Below are 20,452 nucleotides of genomic sequence, written 5' to 3' on the forward strand. Positions count from 1 at the left end.
TTTTGGGGATAATATGAACAATGAGAATAATGTTTGAAGTGAATTTTAATAATCCTGGAACATTGTTTAAGAATAAAAAGAGCAGGAATTGGCCATATTTGCTCAAGCCTACCATTCAAATAAATCATAGCTAATGTTTGACCTCAATTCCAGCTTCCCATCCACTTCTCATATCCTCTGATTCCCCAAGATTAAAACAATCGATCCATCTCAGCCTTGACTACATTTGACAAATGAATTCCACAAATTCATAACCCTGTAACAGGAAAAATAAGAAAGCCATTCTTTCTCTTCCAACTGATGGTATTAGGCAAGAACTTTCAAAAGCTGACTGGGGGCAGATGTTTGCAGGTAAAGGGGACGGCTGGAAAATGGGAAGCCTTCAGAAATGAGATAATGAGAATCCAGAGAAAGTATATTCCTGTCAGGGTGAAAGGAAAGGCTAGTAGGTATAGGGAATGCAGGATGACTAAAGAAATTGAGGATCTGGTCAAGAAAAAGAAGGAAGCACATATCAGGTATAGACAGGATAGATCAAGTGAATCCTTAGAAAAGTATAAAGGCAGTAGGAGTATACTTCCGAGGGAAATCAGGAGGGCAAAAAGGGGACATGAGATAGCGTTGGCAAATAGAATTAAGGAGAATCCAAAGGGTTTTTACAAATACATTAAGGACAAAAGGGTAACTAGGGAGAGAATACGGCCCCTCAAAGATCAGCAAGGCGACCTTTGAGTGGAGCCGCACGAGATGGGGGAGATACTAAACAAATATTTTGCATCAGTATTTACGTTGGAGAAGGAATGGAAGATATCGAATGTAGGGAAATAGGTGGTGACATCTTGAAAAATGTCCATATTACAGAGGAGGAAGTCTTGAAACGCATAAAAGTGGATAAATCCCCAGGACCTGATCAGGTGTACCCTAGAACTCTGTGGGAAGCTAGATTTCCAAGGATGTTGCCAGGGTTGGAGGATTTGAGGTATATGGAGCGGTTCGAAAGGCTAAGGCTGTTTAACCTGGAGTGTCGGAGGCTGAGGGGTGACCTTATAGAGGTTTTCAAAATCATGAGGGGCATGGATAGAATAAATAAACAAAGTATTTTCCCTGGGGTGGGGGAATCCAGAGCTAGAGGGCATAGGTTTAGGGTGAGAGGGGAAAGATATAAAAGAGACCTAAAGGGCAACTTTTGCACACAGGGGGTGGTATGTGTATGGAATGAAATGCCAGAGAAACTGGTGGAGGCTAGTACAATTGCAACATTTAAAAAGACATTTAAATGGGTATATGAATAGGAAGCGTTTAGAGGGATATGGGCCGGGTGCTGGCAGGTTGGGATATCTGGTTGACATGGATGGGTTGGATCGAAGGGTCTGTTTCCCTGCTGTCCACCTCTATGACTCTACCGGAAAATGCAATTATATCGAGGAAAATTTCTTAAATAAGAGCACAGATCTTTTCACTCTCAAATTCTCACTAGAAATGGTATCCTCTTACCTAGTTCGATTTTATCCATCTGGTTATAACCCCAAAGGATCTCCTGCAAAAGCTTCTCTTCATATTTCTACACCATTACTTCCCATATCAACAATTGATCCATTAAACATAGAAAATTATAGCACAGTACAGGCCCTTTGGCCCTCAGTGTTGCGCCAACCCGTGAAAGCAATCCAAAGCTCATCTAACCTACACTATTCCATTTCCATCCATGTGCCTATCCAATGACCATTTAAATGCCCTTAAAGTTGGCGAGTCTACTAATGTTGCAGGCAATGCATTCCACACCCCTACTACTTTCTGACTAAAGAAACTACCTCTGACATCTATCCTATATCTATCACCCCTCAATTTAAGGCCATGTCCTCTCATGCTAGTCGTCACCATCCGAGGAAAAAGGCTCTCAACTGTCCACCATATCTAACCCTCTGCTCATCTGATCCATCCTCAATCATCTGTTTTTAAACTCATCTACGCACTTTTTCCCTCAGAGACATCATGTGAAAACCCATCAGATTCCACACGTCCCTGACATTGACTCTTCCAACCCTCTCCAATGAGTTGCTTGCTCAACATCAAATTATGGATAAGCAAAAATCTCCATTAATTAAATACAGGGAGATCAATGGACCATTGATTTTGTCCCTCATCTAAAATGTTATTCCCTAACCATCAATTTCATTTCCCTGCTTAGCCAATGCCTGAACTTGAGTCAAGCTGTTTGTAACCTCGATATCTTAACTAATCACGCTGAGTCACCAACTCCATATCCTCTCCTCTCTACTCATCTCTTTTCCTAATTTTTCTCACTCAATCATTCATTCCCTTGCAATATCTTTGGTCCAGAAATTGTAAGATTTAAATGGTAGAATCAACTACCTTCATGAATTAATTGTTTGAGATTTAAAATTTTTTTAAAAAAACTAACTTTTTTCAGTACCCTTTTCTCCCTCTCTAATACCAACCTTTCCTTTCTTTTCTTTACTACATCTTATTTGACTCTAAGTCATTTTTCCCTTCTTCATTATCCTCCCATCTTTACTTGTGCTATAGCTAAATTTAGCAAATGATGATATACCATCGATTAATTTACAGGTGATCCAGAAACAGGCGATAAAGTAAGTTGCAATGAAGACATAAGAAATTTACAAATGGATATGGATAAATTAGGTGAATTGGGTGAAAATTTGGAAGATGGAGTTTAATGTGAATAAGTGTAAGGTTTTTTTAGATGAATAAAAAGGAAACTTATTATCTAAATAGAGAGAAACTTCAAAATGCTTTGATGCAGAAGAATCTGAGTGACATTGTGTATGAATCTGGAAAGCTAATATGGGGGCACAACATTTAATAAGGGAAGTAAACGGAATTTCAACATTTATTGCTCATGGAATGGAATATAAAAGCAGGGATGTTTGTTGCAATTGTACAAGGCGTTGATGAGACCACACATGGAGTACTGGATACAGTTTTGCTGCCCTTACTTGAGCAAGCATGGAATTGCATTGGAGGCAATTCAGAGAAGGTTCATTCAATTTATCCTAAGGACTAAGTCTTGTCTTATGAAGAGAGATTGAGTAGGTTAGGCCTATACACACTAGAGCGTGGAAGGACAAGGAGATCTAATTGAGATATATAAGACGCTAAAGAGGATTGACAAAGTAGATACTTTGGGGCAACCTAGCAGGAGAAGTTATAGTTTCGAGCTAAATGGTGGCAGATTTAAAAAAGAGATGAAGAGGAATTATTTCTCTCAATAGGTTGTGATTCTGTAGAATTCACTACCTCAGTACTGTGGACACTTGGACACTTAATCATTATGGGGAGAAGATAGACAGTGTTTTAATTAGCAATATGTTAAAAGGCTATGGGCACTGGGCAGGAAAGTGGAGCTGAAGCCAGGATAAGAGTAACCATGATCATATTCAATGGCAGAGAATGTTCAAGGGATTGAATGATGGGTTTACCTAAAGCACGTGGACTGCAGCGGTTCAAGAAAACAGCTCACCACTAACTTCTCAAGGGCAACTAGGGATGGCAATAAATGCTGCCCAGCCACTGAGACCCATACCCACACCCTACCTGTCAATTAAAAAAAACTGCTCCTGCTCATACTTCCTTTCTGCATCATTGTCAGCTTACATTTCCAGCAAGTTACAACACGAGTAAATGTTGTGGTGAACATTGCAGCAAAAATTCTAACTAATGGGATGCACCATTGTGAAATGTCCCATTTCAACAAGTTTCAGGCTGCTATGTCAACACACCAATATTATTCTTAGTAATAAATACTTTTTATTCCAAGTTGCTTTAATTTCAAAATAAACTGTTTTTCTTTAACTGATTTTAATTTGCTGGAAAGGATTAATTAGAGTAATCATTGTGGATAGATTGTGTTAGATTTATTTGACTGTTGACTAATTCTATTGCTTACAAGTTCAATTAGAAATGATTTGATGGGAAAAACTGAGATTTAGGTCAATTATTATTTTCTTTCAAATCTTTAATTTTCAAATTCTTTAATAGAAATAACAATTTCCAATTTAAAAATAACAGATTTTCAGCATGTTATGGTTTAAAATGTAGTATACAAATCCCTAGGATTCTCCACAGAGAGAATTCTTGGTTAGTTAGATATTCAAGGTCATGAGCCACACAAATGCCTTTTAAAAGGAAAGAGAAACATCAATGGACCATCAACGCTTTGAGCTTTCTAGTTTTGTGTTCATGCCTCTGTAACAGATTGAGAACAGGGCTATCAGCTGCACTCTTTGCCAGCAAGGATATTATCAAGCTGGAGAGAGTTCAGAAGAAATTTAACAGAAAGTTGCCAGGCATTGGAAGGTTTGAGTTATTAAGAAAGGTGTGTAGGCTGGGACTTTTTTCACTGGAGTGAAGGAAGGTTGAGAGGTGACCTTTATAGATGTTTATAAAATCACGAGGGGTTTGATAGGGTTAATGGTAGGTCTCTTTTCGCTCGGATGGGGCATTTTAAGACTAATGGGCATCTTTTTAAGGTGAGAGAAGAGAGATTTTAAAAAGACATGAGGGGTAAATATTTTACACAGAAGGTGGTTTCAGTAAGGAGTGAACTTCCTGAGGAAATGGTAGGCACATTGTAACATTTAAAAGATGTTTGGATAAGTAATTGAATAGGAAAGTTTTGGAGGGATATGGGTCAGGAGCAGGTAGGTGGGACTAGTTTAGTTTGGGATTATGTTTGGCATGGACTGGTTGGGCTGAAGAGTCATACAGCATGGAAACAGACCCTATGACTCTGTGAGATAGTCCAGAAACAGCTAAAAAGATGAAAAATAAAAGAAGGATACTTTTTTTGTGTGTAAAATGAAGACCAAAGGAGTGATTATGTCACTGCTGAATAATATTGCCAAGCATATACGATAATCAGGAATGGAAAATCTGGACAGAATCATTCAAGAAAATTCTGCCCTTGGTGTACAGGTGATTACTCTATCCTAACTCTCCTTTATCCCTATTAAAACCACTACTTCTATTCAGGAAAACAAATCCAACTGTGGTGTTACATTTATTTTTCACAAGTAATTTCATCCAAATCCATTTCAAAAGTGAGAGTTGAATCTGAATCAACATACTTCTCTGGTAATCTGCTTCACATGGCAATTGAGAGGATGGGCAGGATTTTGTGATTTGGATCAAGAACCACACCGTCAGGGTCAAATAAGGGTCATTAGCTGACGGTGTATGGGGAAGTCACCTGGCCGTGATTGGATAATTCATGTCTAGAGTTGGGGTCCCAAAGCTGAAACAGGTTCTCCAGAAATGTAGGACTGACAGCTTGTGGTTGCAGGTCTGAGTATAGGGACATAGGAGGAGGAATAGGCATTCAGTTCCTTGATTCTGGATCAGTGGTGCTGGAAGAGCACAGCAATTCAGGCAGCATCCGAGGAGCTGCCTGAATTGCTGCGCTCTTCCAGCACCACTGATCCAGAATCTGGTTTCCAGCATCTGCAGTCATTGTTTTTACCTTATTCAGTTCCTGGAGTCTTCTCCACCATTCTACAATTCATGAGCTGCCTCAATGCCATATTCCCATGCTATTTCCAGATTTCTTCATGTTATCAGTTACAAGAAATCTATGAAAATCATCCTTCATCGACATGTCTCGACACCTCCTCAAAGAACTCAATAAAATTTGTGAGGCATGATCTGCCCCTTACAAAGCCATGCTGACTGTCTTTAATTGCTCTATGCTTTTCCAAATAGTCATAAATCCTATCCCTCAGAGTTCTTTCCAAAACCTTGCTGACCACAGACATAAGACTGACTGGTCTGTAATTGCCAGGGATTTCCCTATTCCCTTTCTTGAAAAGAGGAACAACATTCAACTCCTTCCAATCCTCTGGTACAACTCCCGTGGAGATTGAGGAGGCAAAGATCTTTGTCAACGGCTTAGCAATCTCCTTTCTCGCTTCCCGGAGCAGCCTGGGATAAATCTGGTCTGGCCCTGGGGACTTATCAATCTCAATGTTTGCCAAAGTTTCCAGCACATCAACTTCATCAATCTTGATCTGTTCAAGCCTGTTTCCCAGCAACTCAAAGTTCTCATTCACAACAAGATCCCTTTCCTTAGTGAAACCTGAAGCAAAAAAACTCATGTAGGGCTTCCCCTATCTGCTCAGACGCCACTCACATGTTCCCTACGCTATCCCTGACTGGCCTTACCTTCGCCCTGATCACTCTCTTATTCCTCAAGTATGAGTAAAACGCCTTTGGGTTCTCCCTAATCCTTCTTGCCAAGCCTTTTTTGTGCCCTCTCCTGCCTCTCCTCAGTCCATTTCTGAGCTCCTTTCTAGTAAGCCTGTAATCCTCTAAACCTGTGCTACATCCTTGCTTCCTCCACCTTACGTAAGCTGCCTTCTTCCTTTGGACAAGAAGCTCCTCTGTTCTCGTTATCCAAGGCTCCTTAATCTTACGCCTTCTTGCCTGTCTCAGAGGAACAAATTTGTGCATCTCTCGCAACAACTGCTCCTCCAACAGTCTCCACAGTTTGTTGTATCCTATCTGTGGAACAATTGTTCCCAATCTGTACTTCCCAACTCTTGTCTGATAGCATCATAATTTCTTTCTCCCCGATTAAATATCTTCTCTTGGTAACTGCTCCTTTCCCTCTCCAAGGCAAACAGTAAATGTGAGGCAGTTGTGATCACTGTCACCAAAGTGTTCTCCCACCGTGAGATCTGAGACCTGTTCTGGCTCTTTGCCGAGCACCAAATCCAAAACGGCCTCTCCCCTCGTCGGTCTGTCTACATACTGAGTAAGGAAACCCTCCTGAATACACCTGACAAAAATGGCTCCATCCAAACCATCTGCACTAAGGAGATTCCAGTCAATATTGGGAAAGTTGAAGTTACCCATAACAACAACCCTGCTATATCAGCATTTTTTCAAAAATCTGCCAGCCTATGAGATTTTCAATCTCCCTATTGCTATTAGGGGGCATATAGAAAACTCCCAATTAGGTGGCTGCTCCCTTGCTGTTCCTAACTTCCACCCATACTGACTCAGTGACAAACCTTCCTCAACAATCTAATCTTCTATTCCCTTAAGCGTACTTTAAGTTTCAATGGGATCACTTCTCATTCTTCTTAACTGCAAAGATTACATACCCTGTCTCCTCATAGGACAAATTCTACTATTCCAGGAATCAGACTTGGGGAACCTCTATTGCTCTCTCTCTATGGCAAATATATCCTTCTTTAGGCAAGGGGACTAGAGCTGCACACAATACTCCAAGTGCAGTCTCACCACAGTTCTATACAATTAGAGCAAGACTTATTTGGTCCTATATCCAAATCCTCTTGCAATAAAGCCAACATACTATTTGTCTTCTGAACTGCATGCTACATACCAACATACAATAGACTAGATTCAATGAAGTGCAGGTAAAGCGCTGCTTCACCTGGGAAATGTATTTTGGATACAGAGGAGGGAGAATGTAAATGGCTCAGTGTTGCACCTTCTGAGATTGCATGGGAAGGTGCATTGTGGATGTGGAGAAGTATTGGGAGTGAAGGAGGAGTGGACCAGAATATCCCAGATGGAATGGTCCCTGTGGAGGGCTGACAAGGAAGGATAGGGAGGTGTGTATTGTTGGGGACGGGTGGTGGAGAGAATGTACCCAGTAGTGGCATCCTGCTGGAGGTGGTAGAAATGACAGCTAAAGATCCTCTCGATGTGGATGCTGGTAGGATGGAAGGCGAGGGCCAGGGGGTGGTCCTATCATTGTTGTGGGAGGGAAGAGAAGAGGTGAGGACAGAAGTGGATGACATGAGTTGGACTTGCCCAAGGGCCTTGTAAACCACAGTGGTGGGGAACCCTCAGTTGAGGAAGAAGGTCCACATTTTGGAAGCTCCCTTATGAAAGGTGACATCATCAGAACATATGCAATGGAGATGGGAAAACTGGAAGAATGGACAAGAGTCTTTACAGGAAGCAGGGTGTAAGGATATGTAGTCCAGGTAACTGAGAGTTGGTGGATTTGTAGTGAATATTGGTGGCCAGACTGTCCTCAGAAATGTTAACAGAGATGTCGAGGAAGGGAAGGGAGGAATCAGAGATGGACCAGGTGAAGGTGAGGGCAGGGTGAAAATTAGAAGTGAAAATTTTCCAAGTTTGGACAAGAAAGGAAAACAGCACTGATGATGTAATTCATATCCCAGAGAAAGAGTTGTGGTGAAGGACCAGAGTAGGACTGCAAGAAGGAAAGTTCCACGTACCCCACATAGAGACAGGCATATCTAGGGCCCACGTGGGTATTCATGGCCACCCCTCTGACGTGAAGAAAATGAGAAAAAGTTAAAGAAGCAGTTGTTCAAAGTCAGAATGACTTTGAGCAGGTAGAGGAGGATGGGAAAAGTTCAGGCCTTTTTTCCAGGAAGGAGCCGAGAGCCCTGAGACCATCCTGATGAGAGATGGACATGTAAAGGGATTGCACGTCCATGGTGATGAGGTGGTGGCTGGAGCCCACAAACAGATGTAAAGTGTCAGAGGAATTGCAGATATAAGTGGGAAAGGACTGGACAATTGAATCAACATAGGAAGAGGTGACTTTCCAAGGGGGAGGAACAGGCCAAAATAATAGGCCTTCCGGGCCAGTCCGGTGTGTAGATCTTGGGTAGAAGTGATCTGTATGGGGTTGGTGGACTGTGAACTGGGAGGCTGTCGGGGGAAGGGGAAGATCCCCAGATGAAATAGTATTAGTGACCATCATGGATACAATGGCCTGATGTTCCATGGTGGGCTCATGGTCTTGGGGGGAGATAGGAAGAGGCATCTGAGAGCTGGTGCTCAGTCTCTGCAATGCAGAAGTCAGTCTGCCAGAAAACAGCACCACTCTTGTCGGCAGGATTGATTACAAAGTCAGAGTTGTATCTGTGAGCACAGAGTGCAGTCATTTAAAAGGGAGATAGGTTCAAATGGGTAAGGTGGACAGAGAAATTAAGGTGATCGATGTCACATCAACAATTCTGACTGAACAGGTTGAGTACAGGTAAATGTACAGAGGGAGGGGTACAGGTGGAGGGAGAGTGCTGGAGGTGGGTGAAGGACTCTGTGAAATGGGGAGTGGACTCTTGTCCAAAGAAATGGGAACAGAGGGGCAGGCAATAGAAGAAGAGTTCAAAGTCATGTCTAGCCTGAACTTCATTGAGGCGGGGAGACAGACAAATAAAATCTTTGTTGAGTACAGAATGTTCAGCATCAGTGAGTGGAAGGTCTGAAAGGATAGTAAATGAGTGGCACTGTGGCTAAGTGGTTAGCACTGCTGCCTCACAGCACCAGGGGCCCAAGTTCGATTCCAGCCTCGGGCGACTGCCTGTGTGGAGTTTGCGCATTCTTCCCATGTCTGTGTGGGTTTCCTCTGGGTGCTCCGGTTTTCTCTCACAATCCAAAGATGTGCAGGTCAGATGAATTGGCCATGCTCAACTGCCCATAGTGTTAGGTGCATTAGTCAGGGGTAAATATAGGGTAGGAGAATAGGTCTGGGTGGGTTACTCTTTGGAGGGTCTGTGTGGACTTGTTGGGCCAAATGGCCTGTTTCCTCATCTAAATACCTGACAAGAGATGGGTTAGGAGAAGGGTGAGGGAGGAAGGTTCCAGAGAGGTACATATATCTTTGAGTTGTTGCAGCTATCATTCCTTAATTCCTGAAAGGAAAAGAAAAGGTTTCGTATTAAAAGTTTAACCAGGCTGAGAATGAAATGATACAGGGGCCCAGGACAGCTTTGAGACAGCATGAGGTGGTGCTGATGGAGAGAGAGGGTGAGAGTGTGTGCAGACGATGATGATTGGCAATGAGTGTAAATCTCAGAATGGGGCAAGAACAGCTGTTTCAGGAGCATTGAAAAACAAAATCACATCAGTAATTATAATCCTGGGCAGATGCAAAACATGAAGGATGAAACTCAGTTGGAATCAACATGGGGTGAGTATGAGCCCATTGCACTTTCCCGAGTTATATTCTACTTCTTGCCCACTTACCCATCTTTTCTAAATACCTTTGAAGCCTTTTTGTATCCTCCTCACAACTCACTTCCCACTAGATTTTGTATCATCAACAAACTTGGAAACACTTCTTGGAGTTTTGAAGACTCACATCAGACTCGAAACATAACTATATTTCTCTCTGCAGATGCTGCCAGACTTGCTGAGTTTCTCCAGCATTCTCAGTGTTTGTTTCAGATTTCCAGCATCTGCAATATTTTGCTTTTATTGAAAATATTATAATTGACTCCACATCCAAATGAATGATATGAATTGTGGGCCCAAGCACTTATTCTTGCAGTCCACCACCAATTACCACCTCCTAACCCAACAATGAGCCACTTATTCCTCCTGTCTGCTTTCTGCCTGCTAACCAATCATCAATCCATACTAAATAAAAACTGAAAGAACTGTGGATGCTGCAAATCAGAAACAAAAACAAAAGCTGCTGGAAAAGCTCAGCAGGTCTGGCAGAAGAGAAATCAAAGTTAACATTTTGGGTCCAGTTTGGTGATACTTTCTCAGAACTGTTTACTCTCCCCTTTCTTTCTTAAACAGTAGGGTTTCATTTGCAACCTTCCACTCTATAGGTACCATTGCAGAACTAAAAGAATTTTGAAAGGCGATCACCAATGTATCCATTATCTTTATAGTTATCTTTCAACACTCTCTCCAGTACAATTCCTTTTTACTAAAACTAACCTTTTTCCTTTTTTACATCCCTTATTTATGTTCTTGCTACTTTACATTCATATTCTATTCTCTCTTTATCAATTTCTTGGTTCTTCTTTGCTGAATTGTAAATTTCTCCCAACGCTCAAAGTGACAATTTTTTGTGGCAGCTGTACAAATCTCTTCCTCGGATTTAATTTTTCTTCAACTTCCCTTGTTAGCCATGGCTTTCTGACTATTCCTGTTGGATATTTTTTCCTCAAAAGGAATGTGTGCTTTTTTTCTAAAAACCAAGCATTAGTTATTTAAATACTGACCATTGCCTATCTACCATCAAACCATTTAATGAATTTCTCTAAGCATCACAGCCAACATCCTCATCCTAACTTCAAATTACCCACAAGTAAATTTAAGACCCCAGTTTCAGATGCAACTACATATTTGCTGATTTAGTGTAAGTTTGCTCATACTATGGTTACTATTCCCTATTCTTTTGCAATAATAGTATTAATCAAACATTTCTCTTGGCATGGTACTAGAACCAACTAGATGTTGGTTCCTTAACATAATGCTCCAAAAAACTACCTGAGAAGCTTCCAGGAATTTCTCCTCCACAGCACTGGTGCTCATTAGATTTACCCAGTCTACATACAGATAGAAGACACTCATGAGTACTGCACTTTCTTTGCTACAAACACGTCCAGTTTTGCAAGTTATGCTATGCCCTACATTGACACTACTGTTTGGTGGCCTGTAAACTGCTCCTATCAATGTTTTCTGCCCCTTGCTGTTTCTTAGCTATACCCATATAGATTTCACATCCTGTATTTCCAATCAGAGATTCTCTCTCACTAATACACTAATCCTGTTTCTTTTTTGCCTATTCCTCACAAATGTCAACTATCCTAATCTTGGTCACCCTGTAGCAATGCCTCTACATTGGCAATTAAATCGTACTTCTTTATTTCTACCAATGCCATTAATTTTTATATCGCGTTGTGAATGTTGTGTGCATTTAGATTGAGTGCTTTTAATTCTAATTTTCTAAATTATTTGTCATTTGACCTTAGTATATTCTAGAATTTGTTTCAACTGCTTCCCACTTTCATTTTCAGGTTTTCCACTTACTAAAACCAGCTTTGTTTTGACTCTACATGAATTCCCACTTAGATTCCCATCCTCCCAAAAAAGTTAGTTTAAACTCTCCTGAGCAGCATTTGTAAATCTCCCCAAGAGGATAATATCCTAGTCCTGCTAAGGTGGAACCCATTCTTGTTGTACAAGTCTCAGCTGCCCCAGAACCTGTCCCAATACCCCAGGAATCTGACGCATTTCATCCTCCACCATTTTTCCAGCTGTTTGGTCATTTGTTCAACATTCTTATTTCTTTGCTAACTAGCAAATGATACTGCGAGCAGTCCTGAGATTACTACTTTAGAGGTTGTGCTATTCAGTCTCTTATCTAGCTCCCGGAAGTCTACTTTCAGAATCATAATCTACTTATGTCATTGTTGCCAATGTGGGCCACAAGCTCTGACTCTTTACCCTGCCCAAAAGAATGTCCTGCTGCTGACATTCTTCACCCTGGCACTGAGGAGGCAACATACCATCTTGGCATCATGTCTATGGCCACTGAAATCCCAGTCTGTTTGCCTAATCATCAAATTGCTACCACTGCTGCCCTTCTACTCTACCTTGCCTCCAATCTGTGTAGTTGAGCCACATGTGGTGCCATGAACTTGACTCTGATGAACCATCACTGACACCAGACTTCAAAAATGGAAACCTGGTTAGTAAGTGTACTCCTGAACTCCTGACCTAGCTGCCTGTTCTTTCTAGACTGCCTTGCAGTCACACATTCCCTCTCTGCCTGACTGATTGTAAGCTGCAGTGTGACCACTTTGCTAAACATGCTATCCACACAGTTCTCAGCTTTGCAGATGTACCACGATGACTTCAGCTGCTACTGAAGTTCCAAAACTTGGAACCCATGTTTTTGTAGTCAAAAGACACTTCTGCACAGTCCAGACCACGTTTCGTGGACTCTTCCTGGAAGTGGTCATATTGCTCCATGTGTCACAGAATTGGCATTTTCTACAGTACACTGTCCTTTCATGTCTTAAGCCAACCTTCAGACTATTTATTTCAAACCAAAGATGAGAAAGTAGAAAGTAAAATGTACACAACAGTCAGCTCCAATTAGAATAGAAATCATAGGATCTTTATAGTTCAGGAAGAGGCCATTCAGAACATCAAATCTGCACCAATCCTCCAAAGAGCATCCCACCCTCCCTAGTTACCGTGGCTAACCCACCTAACTTGCTCTCTCCTTGACATTATGGGGCAATTTAGCAAAGCTAAACCACCTAAACTGTATATCTTTGGACTATGGATGGAAACTGGGTCACCCAAAGGACCGCCTTCCTAACCTGCAATCTTCTTCCTGACCTCTCTGGCCCCACCACACTATTTTCAGCTCTGATCTCCAGCATCTGCAGTCCTCACTTTCTCCTCACCCAAAGGAAACCCACACAGACAATGTGCAAAGTCAACAAATTAATCTAGCCCTGTCTCTGAAGCCTTTTCTCACCTGCTCCTTTAGGTAATTCTGACCATCTGTCTTGGACTCCTCATGTTACTCGCTTAGCTAAGGGATGCTGGCTGCCTGTCCAGGGGTCCTTGTCTCATCTATTCCTCTGGGTGCTCCTAACTGCACATCTCAGTGTCTCCTCCTGCCTGGTCTCAGATCTCATAAGAACCACTCAACTTAAAATTGTTTAAAATGGCTAAGAGTTGGTCATTGCTGCCAGGCCTGCTGTCAAGAGACAGCCTCAAAACAGTTCATCTGTTCTCAATAGAGCAAAGGGTCTTCAGGACTGCTGGAAAATGTCAAGTTTGTGTCTGATAATTGACCTCAGAAAGATCACAAATCTACCCTAATTGGTTATAAGCTGCTTACAGGTAAGTAGCCCTTCTGTCACCGATCCCACATTCAGGAAAATGGTACAGGTCAATGATGTGCTGGCAGCATGCAAAATTATCCATTATCCCCCTTCCATGAGTTCATATTCTACCATGCCAAATTTGGAAACAGAAGTCAATACGTTTTAGAAGCTTGTAACCAATAAACTAGCTAACAAACCTGTCAAACTGTTGTAAAGGTCAGGCCACTTCATTGGCACTCTTCACAGAATTGAGCCAACAACTTCTATCGAGTCTGGCCTTGATGTGAGCCCCAATTACATACTTTATCCTTGTGGCAATCACAAGTGAGCAGCAAATGCCTACATTGTCATTCATGTCTACATTCCAGGAATGGATTTGTTAAAGTCTGTCTCAAGGATAAAGAAAACAACTTTTCTTAATTAATGACAATATCTTTCTCACAAGCACTTATTTTCTCAATTTAATTGTTGCTGTCTCGTACCACATTCAACCTCCCAGTTGATAGTTGTTGTATGGCCTTGTGATGCTAACTGCTGCCAATATGTGACTTTTTAAACAACATCCTCCTTTTCTGACTGGATCCACAGATCCTACCTGATCTAAAGTAGTAGAGGTAACTACTAGATGATCTAACAAGAGGCTCTTGCCTATAACTACATCTAGTTTATTGCATGATCGCAATCAGATACAATTTACATTAGCAAAATAGGCATTGCAACTAAGACTAATGGGAGACCTTGGATAATAGTTCTGACCATTTTGAAGAGTTATGGTATTCTGCCCTTCCCCACCCAAGTCCTTACTTTAACAAATTGAATCCATTTTAAAATTTACTTCAGCATTAACCCTTTCAGAACTCTTACCTTAGACAATAATTTATGAATTGTGCTCAACTGAAGAATGGGGTAAAGATATCCTACACAATATTGGGTGAGATTTTTGTAATGTGCAGATCTAGAAAAGCAATTTGCCCCTTCCCTTTATTCAAAAGTACAATTCTTTGTTTTTATTAGTGCAGAATAAAGGATTAATGCCTGAGTATGTAAGTAGGAAGGTATGGTAATCATGATGTGATAGTTTGAATTATAATGAAAGCATTCTAAAGAGATGAAGTAATCTATGTAGACCTCAAACTAAGCCTAAATAATTCAATATGAATAAACAGTTACCTTGAAAAAGAAACCACAGATTCCAGAAACTACTCTGTAAGAAGGAAGTGCACCCAACCTTATACAAGACTACCCACACAACAACAGCATTAGCATCAATAGGAACTGAAGGTCACTCTGTCTCTCTCATGATGTAATTCAATTCAATCACAAAGCTACATCATAGTGCTGTACAACCAACACACACTCTCTAAAGCCTTCATCGTTATATAAATTTTGGTGAGACATGGATTTATATTTACAATTTACTCATGCACCGAGCCAATGATTTTGGTTGTGCCATTTTGGAAAGGTTTCAATCTGAGGTTAGATGTTTTCCAATAATAAGAGCAGAAAAATTGGAATTTGAGTCATCTGTACCATCAGGTACGGTTACCTTACACCGTACAAATCAAGAACAATATTAGCAGAAAATTCAATCCTCTCAGATAGGGAAAGATAAATAGGATAAAGAAAATAAAATTGTAAGTAGTATAAATTATCTTTTTTTCTGATCTGCCGCTTGACTAAGTCTAGAGATTCTGGTGTTGAGTGGTAGATGTCTGAAATCAGGTGCTTCAGAGAGTTTTGCTGCAGAGCTGACTGTGCTCAGCACTGACTCACACTCTGCTGCGTGTTCCTAAGACTAGACTCCATTTTGTAAGAGCAGAACCTTATTTTAAATTAGAATAGTATTGCAGCAATGTTAGTGTATTGTGGGAATTACACTTTCCATCAACCATTGTCCGAATTAAATACACATCGAACAATTGGGAGAGATGCATAATGTGGAGGCTTTACTGAAGGAATTCAATCTTAAATAAATATGCTCCCCGCTGATTTTCAATATACCTGTCAAATATTACATAGTACTGCACAAATTATTCACAGTGATAATTGAATGTGGAGTATCTTCTTCCCATCACTGTCCATTTAGAAAAATTTATCTGTGTCAGATAACTGAAGGCTACAAGCAATGACAAATGCATCCATTCCTCTTGGTTCATTTTTTTAATAAAGGTTATTTTTCTTTTTTTTAAGTTTGCCTTTTTCAATCCCTTAACTCTGGAATGCATTGGCCAGGAAGGCAAAAATTCTAAGATATCAGTTATTTTCTACCAAACTTTCAGTCCTCAATGCATTATTTCTATTATGCCTGTCTCATCCTGCCAATTGCTTCCCTCTCCTGAATGTGTTAATTCATGCTCTATTGCTGATTTTGAGGGAGAATGGAATTATTCTGACCCTGTTCCTGACCGCCAATTCCAAGTTCTCTCTGTATTGTCATTATGCTAACTCCTCCCTGACTGCACCACAGAACGGGAAAGTCCCATTGTCAGTAACAGAGTAATGTGCTTGCTATTAATGCAAATCCTGCCCACAAAATTTCCACTCTCTTAATGCAGTCTTGTAAGTGTATTAGTTTTAAAATGTGCAATAATAGTGACAGACTGCAGCTCACTACAGTTCCAATGTTACAAATGCCACAATGGCATTTCACTCCATGGAAATTACACACATCAACCACTATATATCTACTACCTCATCCGCTATCTATATTTCTGTGAAAAAAAAGGTTGTGAAAACCTACTGCTACTTAATAACTGTTGTTCTGGATTTGCTGTCATTATGCATGAACATTTGTTTACTGAAATCAATTTGTAAAGGCCTGAAACACTTCATAATGCTGAAATCACTGGAAATTAATACTTTATACAATAGACAGGATGGTGCTTAAGTCAGTAACACAGATTGGAGGACAATGCCTTATAATTCTGTACATAATGTACATGTTATACACACAACACTATTTTTAATTTGGTGGTTTATGAAATAATCTAAAATATTTGATTATGAATTGAAGCAAATAATATATATTGGTTCAAGCAATATCTTTCCAGAAAGGTAACTGAAAAGACATAAAATGACTTGGCAGTGAGGGTGACACCATTAAAAACTAGATGGACTGATATGACAAAAGGCACTATTTCCAAAAAGTATGGTTTTTCACTTACTACCTAATACAACTTCTTTTATGTCTGTTGTTTCTATAAAAATTACACATTTTGAAAGCCATTGGAAAAGCACACAATAACTTAAGCTTTCATTTTAATATTGTCAAAGGCACAGACAATTATACACCTACAAAATTCCAATTTGCATTCATCAAAAAAGTGAAGCATCAATTATGTGCTTTGACTAAATTTATTTTGCAAATAATTTAGCCTCTGTCATATTTTGAACCTGAAGAAAAAGACAGTGTAACGAAAACACTATAATAATGACTAACATTCACTGTAGCTCTAACTTGTTTTCACCTGAGCAACCCTGACATTGTTTTCGGACATTGAGGTGGTAAGTGGGGTTTCCAAGTTTAGTCGTGTAGCTTTTCCAATCACTCAGCCATTCACGCTGGAAATTCCAATGCAGCGGAACATTTTACCGAGATTCTGTGCTACACATCGAATCACTAACAGCCCCTCAGTTGCTGGGGCTTGCCAAAGTCGAGCTGCGAGGCAGAATGAGCAATCGCTGTCACAATGGGGACGCAGTGTTAAACTGCTGAACAAAACACCACATCTCACAGCTGAAGTAATGACTGTTTCAATTTAAAAAATCAAAGTATCTCAAAACTTTCAAAAAAGGAAACCGATTTTACTGTTTAATGGGAGAAAAGAAACAAACGGTAATCCATTCAATATCGAATTTTTCACAGAAACTTACCTCCGAGTAAAATGTTGCGGATTCCTTCGATTACATTACATCTTAAGAACTCTGACTAATCCCGATCTTGCTAATTGCTAATTGCTACAACCTTCTGCTTCAGAACAGTATGTTCTTGACCTCAAATGCTGTTAACCTGATAACAAGTCTCGTATCCAGGTCTACTTACTTCTTTCAGAAAACGGGTCAAAACAAAAGAACTATTTCAAACAGCCAGCTTCGCCTTCCTTGGTCGTGTCGGGCTAACGAGTAGGCAAAAGACAAAGTCAACTTTTCTCAACCCGCTTGAAGTTGTGCATGGATCACAAAGTCTGTTTAAAAAGCAGGCAGGCTGTGGTGGTTAGATTGTTTTGTTGTTGCTGCTCTGACATTGTGCGTCTGCCCACTCAGTGCTGAACTGCCATCTCCAGCATGACTCAGTCTCTCTGCGACAGTAAATATCCCTTTTAACGCAAGATTAAACCCAATCCCGATTCAGGCGGCGTGTGCTGTGTACTTAAATCAAACGCGGCGTCCGGTGTTAAATTTCCCACCGCATAATCCCCTTCCACGGCTCAAAGATAATTTATCACCAAGATGTTTTATGACAACTACTGATCAGCCACAATTATTACCTTAATCTGATGTAGTTTAAGTGACAGGTCCCAGGATATAGATGGCACATTTACATAGCAGCTTGCCACTGTGCTCCTTAACCCTTTGAGGACTGAATTAACTTTTCTTTCACTTAAGTTCCTCATTAGACGGAGCACACGCGATAGAATTCAGGATGAATTCTGCCAGTGACATTGGAGTGGGAGGTATAGACCATTGCGATGGGAGAGGTGTAGAAAATTAAGGGAACACTTTGTAATTTTCTGTCAGGGTGTAAAATATTGTGGCGGCGATCGGTGTTAGAGAGAGGTGACTTTTTTTTTCCAAAGAGCCAATCTTTTTGACAATGGTGAAAGTTGACATCAGAGCAGCACATCCTGAGCTCAGGAATCCCAGGCACGCGTCTTTAAAGTTCAGCGCCGCTCTCAGTTCTCCATCTAACGCAATGTGTATTTATGGGGGTGGGATAAATTGAGCAGGCAAAGAACAAAAAAAAACATACCATGCAACGAAACAAACTTATAAAACCATAAAAAAAAACCCTGCTTCACCACCCAAATGGAGGTGTTTCTCCCCCTCCCCAGTGCCCACATGCACTCCTCAAAGTTAACACATTCAACTCGACATTTCCGACCCCAGCGAGGTACCCAGCCACCACGGTGCATGCCCATGTTGAAGGGGTATTTGGAATAACTGGGTAACTCAAAGCTGTCTGTGGGAGTTAGCGCGGACACTTACTTCACTCCGAGGCGCCTGGCTACTGCAGGGAGATCGCGTGGACTTGGTAAGGCGCAGCCGGCAGCTGCCCTCATCCAGACTGTGGCTCTCTTTCTCTCTGAGTGTGTGTGTGTGTTTCCGCTTGGTGCCCCACACTAAAATGGCTGCAAGTGAGGGAGCTTCAGCCAGTGGGGTGTTTTTCTTTTTGACGTTGCAGCCCTGCCACTGCAGTGCTGGATGAAAGAGAGAGAGAGAGAGAGAGCGATCAATAATTGTAGCCCAGGGAATGGAGTGGGCAATCCCAGCTAATGGAACAATCCAGCCTCCAGCAATTGTGTGAGTGTATAGGGGTGGGAAGCGGAGCTCAGAAAAACTGTCATCTGCATTAACCCCCAGCCCTCTCCTCCCAAGAAAACATCCTAAGATAAACATTGTGTGTGTACGCGGTAGTGTGTCTACATACACAGATACAGTGCAAGACATAGGTGATTGGTAGGAGCTGTTTCACCCTCTCTTACTGTGGTGAAATGTGACTTTCGTTAACACTGTACCACCTCATATTATTTTTGCAGTCGTGCATGGGATTTCTTGCAGCATCTGCATAGGTGCTGGTAGTTACATTGCTGAAGCAGTATAAATGGACAATAATCTATCATGTTTTACAATAGCATGGTCTGTGGTGTATTATCACTGAGAGAAGACCGAGAGAAATCTTATTGCCGAGCTGTGCTCAGGAAGGGTCAGGTGCAGTGGCTTTACATTTTCTCCTGGGCACAATCTTTGACAGTGGTCATTTCTTCACCCTCTATCGTTGGTCTGACGACTATTCAGAGACTTGATTGCCTCCGAAACAGCTGCTAACGGCCTTCACAGTCAGTTGCAAAGAGATGCCTGGGTCCACCCAACTGAGGTTGTTTGCCTTCTCTATTCCTCAGCTACATGTTTGTAAGCCATGAATGACATGGAACAACGAGCAAAACAGGGGTCAAGCCTCCCTCTGCCATGCTGAATGGTTGTGAATATTCGCTGGTAGTGAGCTGTGCTGGTTTTGTTTTGACTAACCAGCCATCATTAATGAAACGTTAGGGATGAGATATAGTATAGACTGCACATCAGCTAGATTAAGTGATATCACACATAAAAGACATTTCCATGGAAGATCAGTCCACTTGACAGGGCTTCAGCTCAATATTACATGGAGACTTAATCCTACAAAATATGTGTGCTTCAGAAAACAGGAGGCATCACTCCCAATGAAGTGTCCTTGAACATCAGGCCATCATGACATTAGCATTGACCCTGAGGTAAGTGAGGAAAGGGCAGGGTGATTTATCTTTATTTATCCTTCCATTGGATGTGAGCATCACTGGCTGGACCAGCACTTATTGCCAATATTTAATTACGCTCAAGAAGATGATGATGAGCTGTCTTCTTGAATTGCTGCAGTCCATTGCCATATGTAAAGCCACAATGATCCAGCGACAGTAAAAGAACAGTAATATATTTCCAAAGCAGGATGGTGTGTGACTTGGGGGCAAACTTGAAAGTGATGGTGCTCCCACACATGTGCTGCCCCTGTGTCCTTTGAGTGTCCTTTGTGGTTTGGAAGGGTGAGTTACTTGGTGAGATTGAGA

The 20,452-nt window shown here is 41.2% G+C and overlaps 1 protein-coding gene across 3 annotated transcripts in view; it reads right to left on the reverse strand.

Moving 5' to 3' along the window:
* Positions 1-19,126, reverse strand: part of sv2ca (synaptic vesicle glycoprotein 2Ca) — a 202,613-nt gene extending 183,487 nt beyond the window's left edge. Inside the window, exon 1 of one of the 3 annotated variants that reach the window (XM_043707301.1) lies at positions 18,840-19,126. The gene's annotated coding sequence lies outside the window, so the exon portion shown is untranslated. The other 2 variants (XM_043707291.1, XM_043707310.1) reach the window with 2 other exon arrangements.
* Positions 19,127-20,452: the final 1,326 nt, after the last annotated feature.

This window comes from Chiloscyllium plagiosum, chromosome 2 (genome assembly GCF_004010195.1).
Source record: "Chiloscyllium plagiosum isolate BGI_BamShark_2017 chromosome 2, ASM401019v2, whole genome shotgun sequence".
Lineage (NCBI taxonomy): Eukaryota > Metazoa > Chordata > Chondrichthyes > Orectolobiformes > Hemiscylliidae > Chiloscyllium > Chiloscyllium plagiosum.